At 45.4% G+C, this 12190-nt stretch overlaps 1 protein-coding gene across 2 annotated transcripts in view; it reads right to left on the bottom strand.

The window, feature by feature from the left end:
- The window catches only part of DNAJB6 (DnaJ heat shock protein family (Hsp40) member B6), a 59083-nt gene that overhangs the window by 10515 nt on the left and 36378 nt on the right, over nucleotides 1-12190 (bottom strand). The window lies entirely within an intron of this gene.

The raw sequence follows: 12190 nt of genomic DNA, 5'->3' as shown, positions 1-12190 counted from the left end.
GTGTCATTAATTCAATTACTTAAGTACTTTTAATAGAGCTGATGAAATACGACGTCATTCTATTTGCATCAAAAGTGGTGTGTCACATTCTGGAAGTTTTTCCTGGGATGTGCCCTGCATCAGCTGCTTCGGGAGGGGTGTGTGCTCTCAGCTAATGCGTGTGCTCTTAATTCATGGCTGGAAAATGCTTTGAAGATGGAAAAGGCACCACGTATGCAGTAAGGAACAAGAGCAGTAATACGCACTTTGTTGTGTGCACCAAACCACCACCACTTTCAAACAAAACAGGTTGCATTGTCTTTACCTTGTAATTGTACATGGGGAGATGCTTCAGAGGGCAGGAGGAAAAGGAAGCAAGGTATGTTTAAAAAGACATTTCACAGTACAATGCAGCACCCAAGGCCTCGTGGGAGGACTCCCAAGACATGCCTCGCATTGCTCTGCTGTGTGTCTGACCACCTGATGTGCATGGACACTATGCAGAGAACCCTTCTTCCTGGGTGATTAAATGTCCATTCCTCCCCCAACGCTCACACTTTTTTACACTGGAGTCTCCTGCACTTCCAAAGGCACAAGCAAACACCACAAGAACGCATGTGATGGCAACACCAAGGATGTGCGTTTTTAAACACCGCCTGCCTGCATCGTACCAATGTAAAACTCTGGGTGTGCAGTTCCCCTTGCAGAAGGAGGAGGCTGGCAGGACAGCTTTATTCTCCTTGCATGGGGCACAGCTCTTCAGCTACAAGAGATGGTGAACAAGGGAAAGCTCAGAAAACAACAGGTACAGAATTGCCACCATTTCCCATAAGAGGCCACAGGATTTTACACGCTGCGCAGACAGAACTGAAGCATGTATCAGTCTGATAACACCAGGTCTATGAAAACAAAGCCTATAACAAGCCAGGAATTAAAAATCATCATGGGAAACCAACGTACAGCAGTTGCACATACAGACACCAGTCAAGACAGTTTACTTCCCAACAAATTATAGTGCTCCAGAAACAGGAGATCCCTCCCCTTCCATGGAAACACAAACTGCATGGCTTTCTTATGTGCAAAGTCTTGCTTAATGTGTTTAAAATTCATATTTGCAAGCAGATGCAGGAATGAGAAACATGCTGTGGACATCCTCAAAGCTCTGTGCATGTGCTCGTGTGTGTGCATCGCAGAGGCACCTCAATCAGACATGGACTCAGGGAAATAGCATCCCTTCGGAAGTTTATCTTCAGCCTTTTCCTTCTAGGCTCCCTACCTTTCTGTCATCAAGGATTTGTAATCAGAATTCTTGCTAAGCTGAGCTGACCTGTTATACTGCAAGAAAATTTCCCCTTAAGCTGCCATCAGCATTACTCTGCTGTTTGGGGTGAAAGCATTGCACACCCGAGGGGCTGCACCAGCATGTCACTGAACACAGTGCAGTGGCAACAGAAGTCAAGTACTTCACTTACTTTGAATAGACTGCAAAGTTACTCAGTTTTCCTCAAGAAGAATAATTTGTGTTCCCTATTTCTGGACTGTCCATGCCAGCCCCCATCTGTGCTTCGCCCACAGTGAAGCCCTGGGGAGATGCAGAGCTGCTCCCCATCACTACACAGGCAGCACATTTCGCTGCTGAATCACAGAATGGTTTGGGTTGGAAGAGGCCTTTGTAAGTCATCAAGTCCAACCACCCCTAGAACTAGCAGGGACACCTCCCACTAGATCAGGTTGCTCAGAGCTCCATCCAGCCTGGCCTTGAACACTGCCAGGGATGGGGCAGCCACAGCTTCTCTGAGCAACCAGTGCCTCATCACCCTCATCATAAAAAGATTCTTCCTTGTATCTAGTCTGAATCTGGTTTCTTTCAGTTCAAAGACATTAGTCTGTGTTTTATAGCTACAGGCCCTGCCAAGAAGTCTGCCTGTCTCTTTCTTATAAGCCCCCTTTAAGTATTGAGCCAGACTGAATAAAACTAGCTGTACCAATTGCAAATAGAAGACTTGAAAAGCATTTACTCTAGGAAAGGTCAGCCACACAGGGCATCACCACCACCAAGTGCTTCAGCACTGCTGGAGCTTTGTCAGCAGTAATGTTTGTCCTGGAAATGGCTTTTAGGAAGACAGCTTGTGTGCAGGGGCATCCATAGCTGAGTTCAGAGCTGGAATACCCACTCGAGAAGCAGCTTCCAGGGGTGCTCCAGCTTTAAACAGCCCTCGGTTCCCCTCACAGCTCCTTCTCCTGTGCCTCCAAGCCAGCACTCCCACGTGAGTGCCTGGGCAGCTGCACTGTGAACCCAGGCAGGGGACGGGACTGACCCGAGTTAAAAATAACACTCTTTCTGCAAGCTTATTTTTAACCCAGCTCAGTGCCTGGATCCAGCTCACCTTGCAGCTGCCCCAGCTGGGGCAGGGAAGGGGGCAATTACTGGGGCTGCTGGAACCAGCATCCTGATTACAGGGCTAACCAAAAGCTCTTATTCTACCAATGCAAGTAATAATTACAAACCTTGCAGCTATTTCACTCGCAAAACCGGTTTGGGGAAGTCACATTTCTAAGGATTAATTCTGAAAATGAGGGATTTACTGGTGACGTTTAAAAACAATAATTAGTCTGGGGTTCTGGCGCATCAGCTCCTCCTAAATGAAAAGCAGCTTCTGGGGAAAAAGAAATCAGACACGAGCTGTAGCATCCTAAAAGTTGCATCAGGACCAAAACCTCAAGTCTGCTCCAAGCAAGAGGGGCCAAAAGATGACTTGTCATAGCAAAGTGCTGCTGTATGTAAGGGGGAAATATGGATCCTTTAAGCTGTAATTAACCAGTAGAGGGCAATATTGCCTATCATGAGGGTCAAAGTTAATCAGGAAAGTCACTGCCAACTTGTATTTACTCAGTAATATATCCATTTTGTACGTCTAAGGCAAACCCCAAGTACAATTCTTAGACTAGGTGGGTGCTTTGGGGCAGCCGCCAGCTAAACCAAGGGGTCCATGTGTGCTCCTGGGAAACGGAGTTAACACAGGAATAACAGCACTAAGGCAGAGGATATTCCAGGTGAGGTGGGACAGGTAAGGCACGGAGCACTTCACAAAGAACAGGGGCTAGCATTACTGTCTTGTTACATTTAACATTCATGTACATCCTGGAACTGACCTGAAATCCTACCAGGAATCAGCACTAATTAATGGCAAGATAGTAATTAACAGGAACACACTGAACAAACCAGGGTAAACATCCTGAGGATATCGAACCACTGATTTACATTCACCATGTCACTTCCCATGCAAGAGGAAGCAGAACCTCATGGTTCCCGCACGGCAGCCCTACCGCTCGCGGGCTATTTTCTGACACACCTAACCAAAAGAAAAAACACATGGAAACCAGGATTTTCCCCTGCATTAGGAAACAAAGAGTGGGCACACCGGTTTGCTCAGTCCAAAGGAAGACTTCCTCAAGGCCATGAACACCACACAGCCCTTCCTGTAAACGGCATCAGAAGATGTGACTGCTGAAGGACATCTGGCTTTATCCAAGGACACAAGACGCTCCGAGCTCAGCTCCAGCCAGCCAGTTGTGCAAGGGTAGCTTGCAGCAAACTTACTGCATTCAAATCTTTCTTGAACGATGGCCAGCAAAGTGTCTAATACTTTAAGACTTGAAAGTTACGGGGCAGGAAGCCTGAAGCTCAGAGCAGGACACTGTATTGCTGCTTCTAGAGAAGACTCAACTGGAAGGTTGAGCTGCTACTGATGCCAACTGACAACACAAGAAGGCTAAAGAAAAAAAACACTTTGCTTGACTTTTCCCCTGCCTCCTATTACAATAGCTTGGAATTTACCCTATGCCTATAAGAGAGCACTGGGGTTTCTGATGAGTCAACTGATTAGTCAGGGACTGTTGACAAGGTTAAGACTTATAACAGGGGCAGTTTAGGTTGGATGTAAGGAAGAAGTTCTTTACTGGAAGAGTGGTGAGGCACTGGAAGGGGTTGCCCAGGGAGGTTGTGAATGTTCCATCCCTGGCAGTGTTCAAGGCCCGGCTGGACAGAGCCTTGGGTGGCATGGTTTAGTGTGGGGTGTCCCTGCCCATGGCAGGGGAGTTGGAACTAGGTGATCTTAAGGTGCTTTCCAACCCTAACTATTCTATGATTTTATAAGTCTAACTACACCCACTGCTGCTGAGAGCTGAGCTGTGACTGATGGAGCTACCTAAAGACAACACCACCAAAAAAAATCCCCATTTAAATACATTCATGTGAAGGCAATAGCTACCACTACTGTCTTTGGAGTATGATGGTCAGATTTTTGTACTGCTATGCTTTTTTGCTGTTACAGCAGCTCTGGTATTAATTTTTACCTTATTGGAAGATACCAGGGTTTTCTGAGGCTCAAGTCCAGTAGGGAATCACAGACTGGTTTGGGTTGGAAGGGACCTTAAAGCTCCTCCAGTTCCAACCCCCCTCCCATGTGCAGGGACACCTCCCATTAGACCAGGTTGCTCCAAGCCCCTTTCAACCTGGCCTTGAACACTGCCAGGGATGGGGCAGCCACAGCTTCTCTGGGCAGCCTGTGACAGTGCCTCAGCACCTGCACAGTGAAGAACTTCTTCCTTATATCTAATCTAAATCTCCCCTCTGTCAGTTTAAAGCCATTCACCCTTGTCCTGCCACTACATGCCCTTGTAAAAAGTCCCTCTCTAGACTTCTTGTAGACCTCCTTTAGATACTGGAAGACTATTACAAGGTCTTCCCAGAGCCTCCTCTTCTCCAGGCCAACTCTCTTCTCAAGCCCAAGTCTCTCAGCCTGTCTCCATGAGAGATGCTCCAGCCCTCAGAACATCTTTGTGGCCTCCTCTGGACTAGCTTGAGCAGGTCCATACCCTTCTTGGGTTGAGGACACCAGAACTGCACACAGTACTCCAGGTGAGATCTTACAAGAGCAGAGTAAGGAGCAGGATCACCTCCCTCAACCTGCTGGTCACACTTCTTTTTGCTGGGCTCCTTTTGAGGGGAAATCTCCTACTTGAGAGGAACCCACTGGATCCCTGAACTTATTTAATGGAAATAGCCTCTCTAAAGGCCTGAACTACTTTGGGCTGAAAAAGCCCTGGAGATTAACTGGTTCTTTTGTTCCTTCTTTTAAATGCCCGGTATCTAATATAGTAGAGCACAGAGAAGACATCAGATGAAGTAACTCTACAAAGGCACAGACACAGTGGTCTATTTTGGGAGACCAAACTTGAAAGCTGCTTTCAAAAAGATGCCAACTCTTCACAGTTTTGTTTCATTTCCGTTGGGAGTGAGGGATGCTCATTACAAGATACCAGTCCCAGGGTAGTTTCCAAAACCACATGTGCACACCCCCCCACCGCCTCTCCTGTAATTTTAAGCAACACAAACCACCAAGAAAATACTCCCTCACCATCACTGGAGGCTACGTTGAGCAAGTTCTTCTGATTAATTGTTCTTAAGCCTGTTTCTGAATGCCAGGAAACATTAATGCTGCGACGCTTGAGAGCAGGAGTTACGAAACCCACTTCGAGGCTGTGATCTCTCAGGTTTGTCAGACTTGACAGGAACTGAAATCTGCATCAAGTCCTCCCTGGAAAATGCCGCTGTCTGAGTTTGACACAGACAGATCTCTCCCGCTATTTGATGTGATGCTTGTGAGAAAAAGGAGCCATTTTAAAATGTACTGATAGGAAAAAAATATGCAAATAGCCTTGAAAGCCAAAAGAGCCTGAAATCACTCAGAAACCATCCGGGGAATGCCAGAGCAGCTGCCCCATCTGCACTATCGCTTCTGGGGGCAGAGCTTTTGTAAACTGCAAAGGGAGCTTATTTCAACACCGACGTTTATCAGTCAAAGCACAGGACAAAGGACGTTTTGAGTCATCTCACACAAAACAGTGGCCTTCACCAATCACTGGCAATCATTTTCCTTCCAGAGCAATTGTATGCTCCTCAGTACTACTGAGAGCATGAGGAGATTCAGCGTTTCTTCTGGTGCAACAAGCTGCTGCCTGCCCAAGGCACCCCTCCTGCAAAAGGCTAGGAGATGCTTAGCCAAAGTGGTGCCCAGAGCGCTCAGCTCATCAGAAACTGCAGACATCCTCACCTCTCAATACAACCCCTGTGCGGAAACCTGCTGCCACATCCCACCTCAACCGTGCCCCATTTCACACCCCACACTGGCTCCGACCGCATGACTCTGCCATCACCACCATCACCACGCTCAGACATAATGCCTTCCTGCACCAACTCAAAACCTCATGTTAAGTTTAGAACACAGGGATTTGGGCCAGGTTTTCCCAGACCTGAACCAGCACTAGTATTTCCTCAGCCATAAGAGCCACAAGAGGCAGGAGACAGCAGGGGAGGTGGTGGAAAGCATCCTGGGAAGTGATGTTGGGGAAAAAAAGGATGGGATTTGGGAAAAAGGAGACTGATGGAGCAACTCTTGCCATGCTATTTCTGTCCTGGGAGAGCCACAGCTGCAGCACGTCCAGTATCCAGGGAAGGGCAGGTCTCAAAACTTGTTGCTCAGTGCACATAGCAATCCTCTGCCCTTCTGGCTTTAAAAGCTGGCAGTGGACCTGTTCCTTTTATTTTTGCCCTCGTATCCAGCTGCTCGGGTGCCAGCTCACACTGTTCCTACCAGCCCATGCCCCTGCGGTGCAGGGCAGGGCAGGGCAAGCCCCACACCAGGCCCCTCACCCTCCCCACCCCACAGCAGCTCCTTTGAAAAGCTCAGCCTTTGGATTGTCATTTTTTAGCTGTGTGGATTTCACCTACCACCCCAGTACACACCCCAGCACCCCATTATACCCTGTGCTCAGCCCAGCATGTACCAACGTGAATCCCACATTCCCAGCACGTCAAGTTACTCAAGATGATGATGTTTTGCCACAAAGACAACCCAATCTGAGATAGATTAGGGAAGTTAAAGGAGTGTACACCACACACTAACTACAGCGGTGCTGCAAATGGGTACTTTGAAAGGAAACCTCAAAATGATGTTCCCCTGAGCAGCTAATGGGGGATCTGTGGTTAAGTCGTTCCTGTTTGACCATGCTGGGTGGCACCGCACTCTGCAGCCTGACGTACAGAGGGGAGTTGCCAAGAGAGCCTGGATTTACCTCCTTACAGCCAAAACTTACTCATTGGAAAGTCTTTCAAAGCCCAACACATGGTCCTACACTAAACTTGAGGCCAGACAGAAGTGCAGGCTGAGCACATCCAGGTTTCTGTAGTTCTGTAGTTTTGCTTCTGTCAGACCATGCCAGGGCATCCATACAGATTCCAGGCTGGATGGGGCTTTGAGCAACCTAGCCTAGTGGAAATGGGTTGAAACTAGATGAGCTTTGTCCCTTCCAACCAAAACCATTCTGTGACATGATTCTGTGATTACACCAACTGCTCTGATCTTAAAGGGAATGTGAGCAATGCAAATGGCAGGAGGTAACACAAATCCCATGCTTCCAGCAAGCAGAGGGATGACCCCATTTTCATGCTGCTGCTCAAAGTGAATTTTATTGATTCTAAAAGACTTTATCACACAGCAGCCTTTTATTCATTTCTGCATGAATTTTGAAAGGAAGCAGAGAACAAGGAATGAGCCTCACAGCTTGATACATATAAATCCAAATTAGCAAGATTTCAAGCTCGGCGTCTGAACAAATGGATCCGATTCTTAAACAGCAATTGACACTACTAAAAGGATGATGCTTTCTACACTTTTCAGGGCCATGTCAGATCTCTGTCACAGCTTCCTGCAAGTCACATTTCACGCCACAACACCAAAGTGCTGCCTGCCAGACCCCCTTATAAACTTGCACCAGGTGCTCCTGCTGAGAATAAAAAACACCCCAGTCCTTACAGTGCAACTTAATACTCACTCCTACAGGAAAGCAAGCAAACAAAAAACCCACAGCACAACTATATGCAGCCTAGCCGGTCCATCACTGTCTGAGCCACACAACAAGGTGCTTTCACTGGTGTTTCTCACCCCTGGCGTCCAAGCAGAGCCCCACAGACCTTCATATCTCACACTCATGCTCCAGAACATCCCAGTGGCAGAGAAATGGTCCCTTCGCTGCCCAAGAGACAAAACTTCGTTTCTTGCCCTCAACCCTCCCAGGAGTTACCACCCCAGGTCAAGCAAAACTGGCTTCTAATTAGAAAACTCTTCACGCAGCAAATGGAGGAAAAGTGCTCTTTTAATTCTGCAACAAACATCTTCATAACTCTTAAAAAACAAAGAGTTAAAGTATTAAGACATTGTCTTTTTATTTCCCTTAGCAGCCCTAACTAAACTGAGCATCTCCGGAAGAGCACTAAGCAAGCAGTAATTTTCAGATTAAGCAGTTTGGATACCCATTTTTCCATTGATTATCAGCTTTAAACGAGTCTTAAAAACTTTAATTACAGCAAACCCACATCACCATAAGGAAAAATACATAAAAAGCCACGCAGTTAAACTTTAAAAGAATCTCATGAGTGACTTCAGAAAAATGTGATGAATGACTTCCCCGCTTGTTTTGTCAACGCTTCCATAGTAATTTGGCAAAAGCACAAAATCACCAAGTTTATATTTTCATCAAATGGCTATAAGCACTGTTGAAATCTCACAGACACGAAGCAGTAAGAGCAAGCTCCACGTTTTATATGGCACTGTCCATGCTCAGTTTGTAAGCTCTCATCTTCTCAGGCTAATAACTTGAAAACATATTCCCCCTTCTACCCTGAGCCTTAAAGATGGCACTTAGGGTTTCACATATTAATTACCAAAAGAGATACCTGCCCTTTCCAGTTATACCCCACAATGTTTAATTCATTCCTCATCCATCCCTGCATTACTAGGACTAGGGAGGGCAAGCAAATCCTAGCTCCCAGCGCTGGAACACATCCCTGATACACAAAGCTCCAAAAACCATCATCTTTTAATTGATATGCAAAGACCATCATCTTTTCCTTGACCCTGAAAACAACACATGCTCATAGTCTCTTCTGACAGCTCAGCAGGTTTCAGTAGGTTTCAGTGTTTTATGAACCTTTGCAACAAACCCCAATCCTATACCTGACATCCTCCTGACAACAAGAGCACCAAGCTGTTAGTCAGCAGTTTCATAACATTGATATGCTAATGACAAATCTGAGTTTAAAGTTGGGTTTCAAGTTGATGTTCAATACCTATTCTGGCTGAATACTGTATTTAATTAGGAACCCGTACACCATCCTTACAGGGGCTGTAACTCCCAAACTGCACCACTTTTGTTGCTTGGCATCTCCAATCCATCAGGGAACTCTCAAAGTTTCCAATCAATCTTTCTTTCCCACCCACAGTCAAGCTCCTCAGCCTGTGCCTTAAAACCCACAGTGGTTTAGGAATATAACAAGCACTTCTTCAAATCCAAGACCTATCAATACCTAAGTGTTAATACATGCAAATGTATAACATATACATGTATACATACATATATTCATACACAGAAATTGCTCAGTGTATACTGCTCAAACTGAAGCTCTGACCAAAATGACCAACAAATGGAGAGCACAGGAATGAATTCTCAGTTAAAAAACCAACCACCACACCAGAAACACGACTACCATCCAACAGTGACAGTACTTACAATTACCTTTTGTGCCTGGGAACAGTATCCTCAGTCAGTTTATACGCTCCTCCTGCAGAGATCCAGTGGCAACAGGGAATGCTTTACCAAGAGTTTCATGAGTTTTGGAAACAGAAGAGTTTGAACAGCAACATTAGTACCTGCTTGGTGGACCCAATGCGGCCACGCATCTCCTGGAAACACCACCCCAGTGCTGCCCATGCCTGGAACAATGGCTGTTCCCATCCTCCATTCCCTAACCCTAACCCATCCCACCTTCTCCTTTTTAATACACCTCTGAGCTCCATGGATTGAAGCACCAATGACAATAGCAACTGTTTCCAACCACAGTATCTGGGACTAAAGCATAAAAGCAGGGGGGGGCAGAACAATATTTAAGAGCTATCATAAAGCAGAGGAATTCAAGAGGACCACATTCAAGGGAACAAAGAGCTCCTGTATGCCCACTAGGCTCTCAGTGGAGAGGTGGACATGCCTGTGGAAGGGATGCACCCACTGAAACTGCACAACAGGACAACTCCTCAACACCTGAAGCCTCTGTAACAAGGTTTTGCTCAAAATCACCCAGCATATGGACATAGATGCACATTCAGTAATGGCAGTAAAAGCTTTTCCAAATAACAAGTGGCTGTTTGTCTGTGAGCTCATTATATTGTGCTATCGATATTTGCAAAACTTCAAACTATCAGAACTGCAGAGGTTTGAACTGTTTAACTCCAATTTTGCACTACTAGCAGGATACTACTACCTATACTCAAGGTGGAGGATCCAGCAAAGCCATTCCTCCTCCTCCTTTCATCTACAGCACAGCACTGATCCTCGACCTTGTAAGATCGCTATTGCTCCCTTTCTGAGGTTGAAAATATCCTGCAGTCAGCACCACGGTATCAAAGGAAACCTACGACTGATGCTCAACAGATAAGACTGAGATTTACCTAATTTGTTATCATGCGTAACTGGCATATAAAGTCCCAGACTTTGCACTTTTGAGAGTGTTTCATCACTTTCCAATTAAAATTGTGACCCTGCCTGAACAGCCAGTATTGGACACAGCTTGGTATCTCAGCAGAAACAATCTCCTTTTACAGGCATTTTTAATAGTACTAAGAATTATCAACTGTTTCTCTAAAGAAAACATTGCTTACTCAAGAATGAACAGTGAACTGAAGACAGAATTACAGCAGACAAGGCAGTAATTTCACCTTCCAGGAGGTGCAATCTGTTTGCAAAAGCCTTCAGAGCAGTGAATTTCTATTGAGAAGATAAACCAGTGAGTAAAACCATGCTGTTACAACACTAATACACTGGACACTGATGACAGTTCAGCTAGGATCTCTGGTGTCCACCTCCATCACAACTTCGACTGAAAAATCTGGAGGGCCTGAACTGTCACAAAAATAGGGCACTGGGGAGGTTTTGACCTCTGTAAGCAATACATCACCTAACCTACATTAGAGCTGCACTTCAAGTCGCTACCTTGGCTCTGTGCCACTCACAGGTCCATACTCAGCACCAGAGAAACTGATAATTTGGGAAACTTTTCCACCACACCCAGAAAACACATCAGTGGGAATCCGGAGCACGGCACGAACAAAGGGCTGGCTTTTTGTTTGAGAAGGCAAAATCTACACCCCCCACCCCCGAGCTCTCATTAAAGAAAGGCTTTCCACTGTTGGAAACTATTCTGTCCAGGGCAACAAGCACCTCCCCTGCAACAGAGCACACAGCACAGGCATGCACTTGGCTTTGTGATTTATTCTATGAAAAGGGTTACCAGGGATGGAGTCATCATCTTCCATAAACATTTCGGGAGCAAAGCACACACGTGATCTCACAGCAAGTGCTAGAGGAGAGGGAAGAGTGGAAACGACGTAAGAGTAATCAATCTAACATTCTTGATTTTGTTCATCAAGAAGAGCGGGGAGGCTGAAACACCTGTCTTCTCAGAAAGAATGTTTTGTTTCCCCAGGTTCAGCTTCTTTTAAGGAGTGATTACAAGCATCATCTTCGAGTATTCACCGCACTAGTAAGCACTTAAAATTCACCTTCTGTTCCATGACACTTTCCAAGACAGAGTTTTACATGGTAATAAACAGATTAATGGCTACAAAGATGCTATGGGTAGGATTCAGGACGAATTTAACTTTTTACCCGGGACTGTCTTCCTATTCTTTTGGGTTAATATTTTTAAGATGGATCAAAAGTAAAGTCAATAGCAATGTTTCAGAAATACTCTGACAGTTATTCAGACAGTCCCATTTGCAACAGATATGGCAAGTTATATACCATATAGCTGTAACTGACATTGATGTAACCTCAAAAATACAAATACACTTAGTAAAGTATGCGCAATTTTCTCTTAACTGTGATAAAAATTATCACCTACTTTGTCATTTTCTACCTGATTCTCTAGAGAAACCACTGCATTTTGCCTAAAAACACCTGTGAACATCTCTGCCAGTGATGTAACAGGGGACTTAAGCTGTACAGGGAACAGAATTGCAGTTTCTAACATAAAAATAGGTTCCAACTCAAAAAATTTGAAGCTCCTTGGAAAATAAAGGATGTAATTATTTTGCTT

The sequence above is a fragment of the Neopsephotus bourkii genome, unplaced genomic scaffold, assembly GCF_033783945.1.
Source record: "Neopsephotus bourkii isolate Nb327-2 ecotype Australia unplaced genomic scaffold, CSIRO-AGI_Nbou_v1 NB_53, whole genome shotgun sequence".
Taxonomy (NCBI): domain Eukaryota; kingdom Metazoa; phylum Chordata; class Aves; order Psittaciformes; family Psittacidae; genus Neopsephotus; species Neopsephotus bourkii.
Note: the sequence above shows the minus strand (reverse complement) of the source record. Positions and strands in the feature narration are given on the sequence as shown.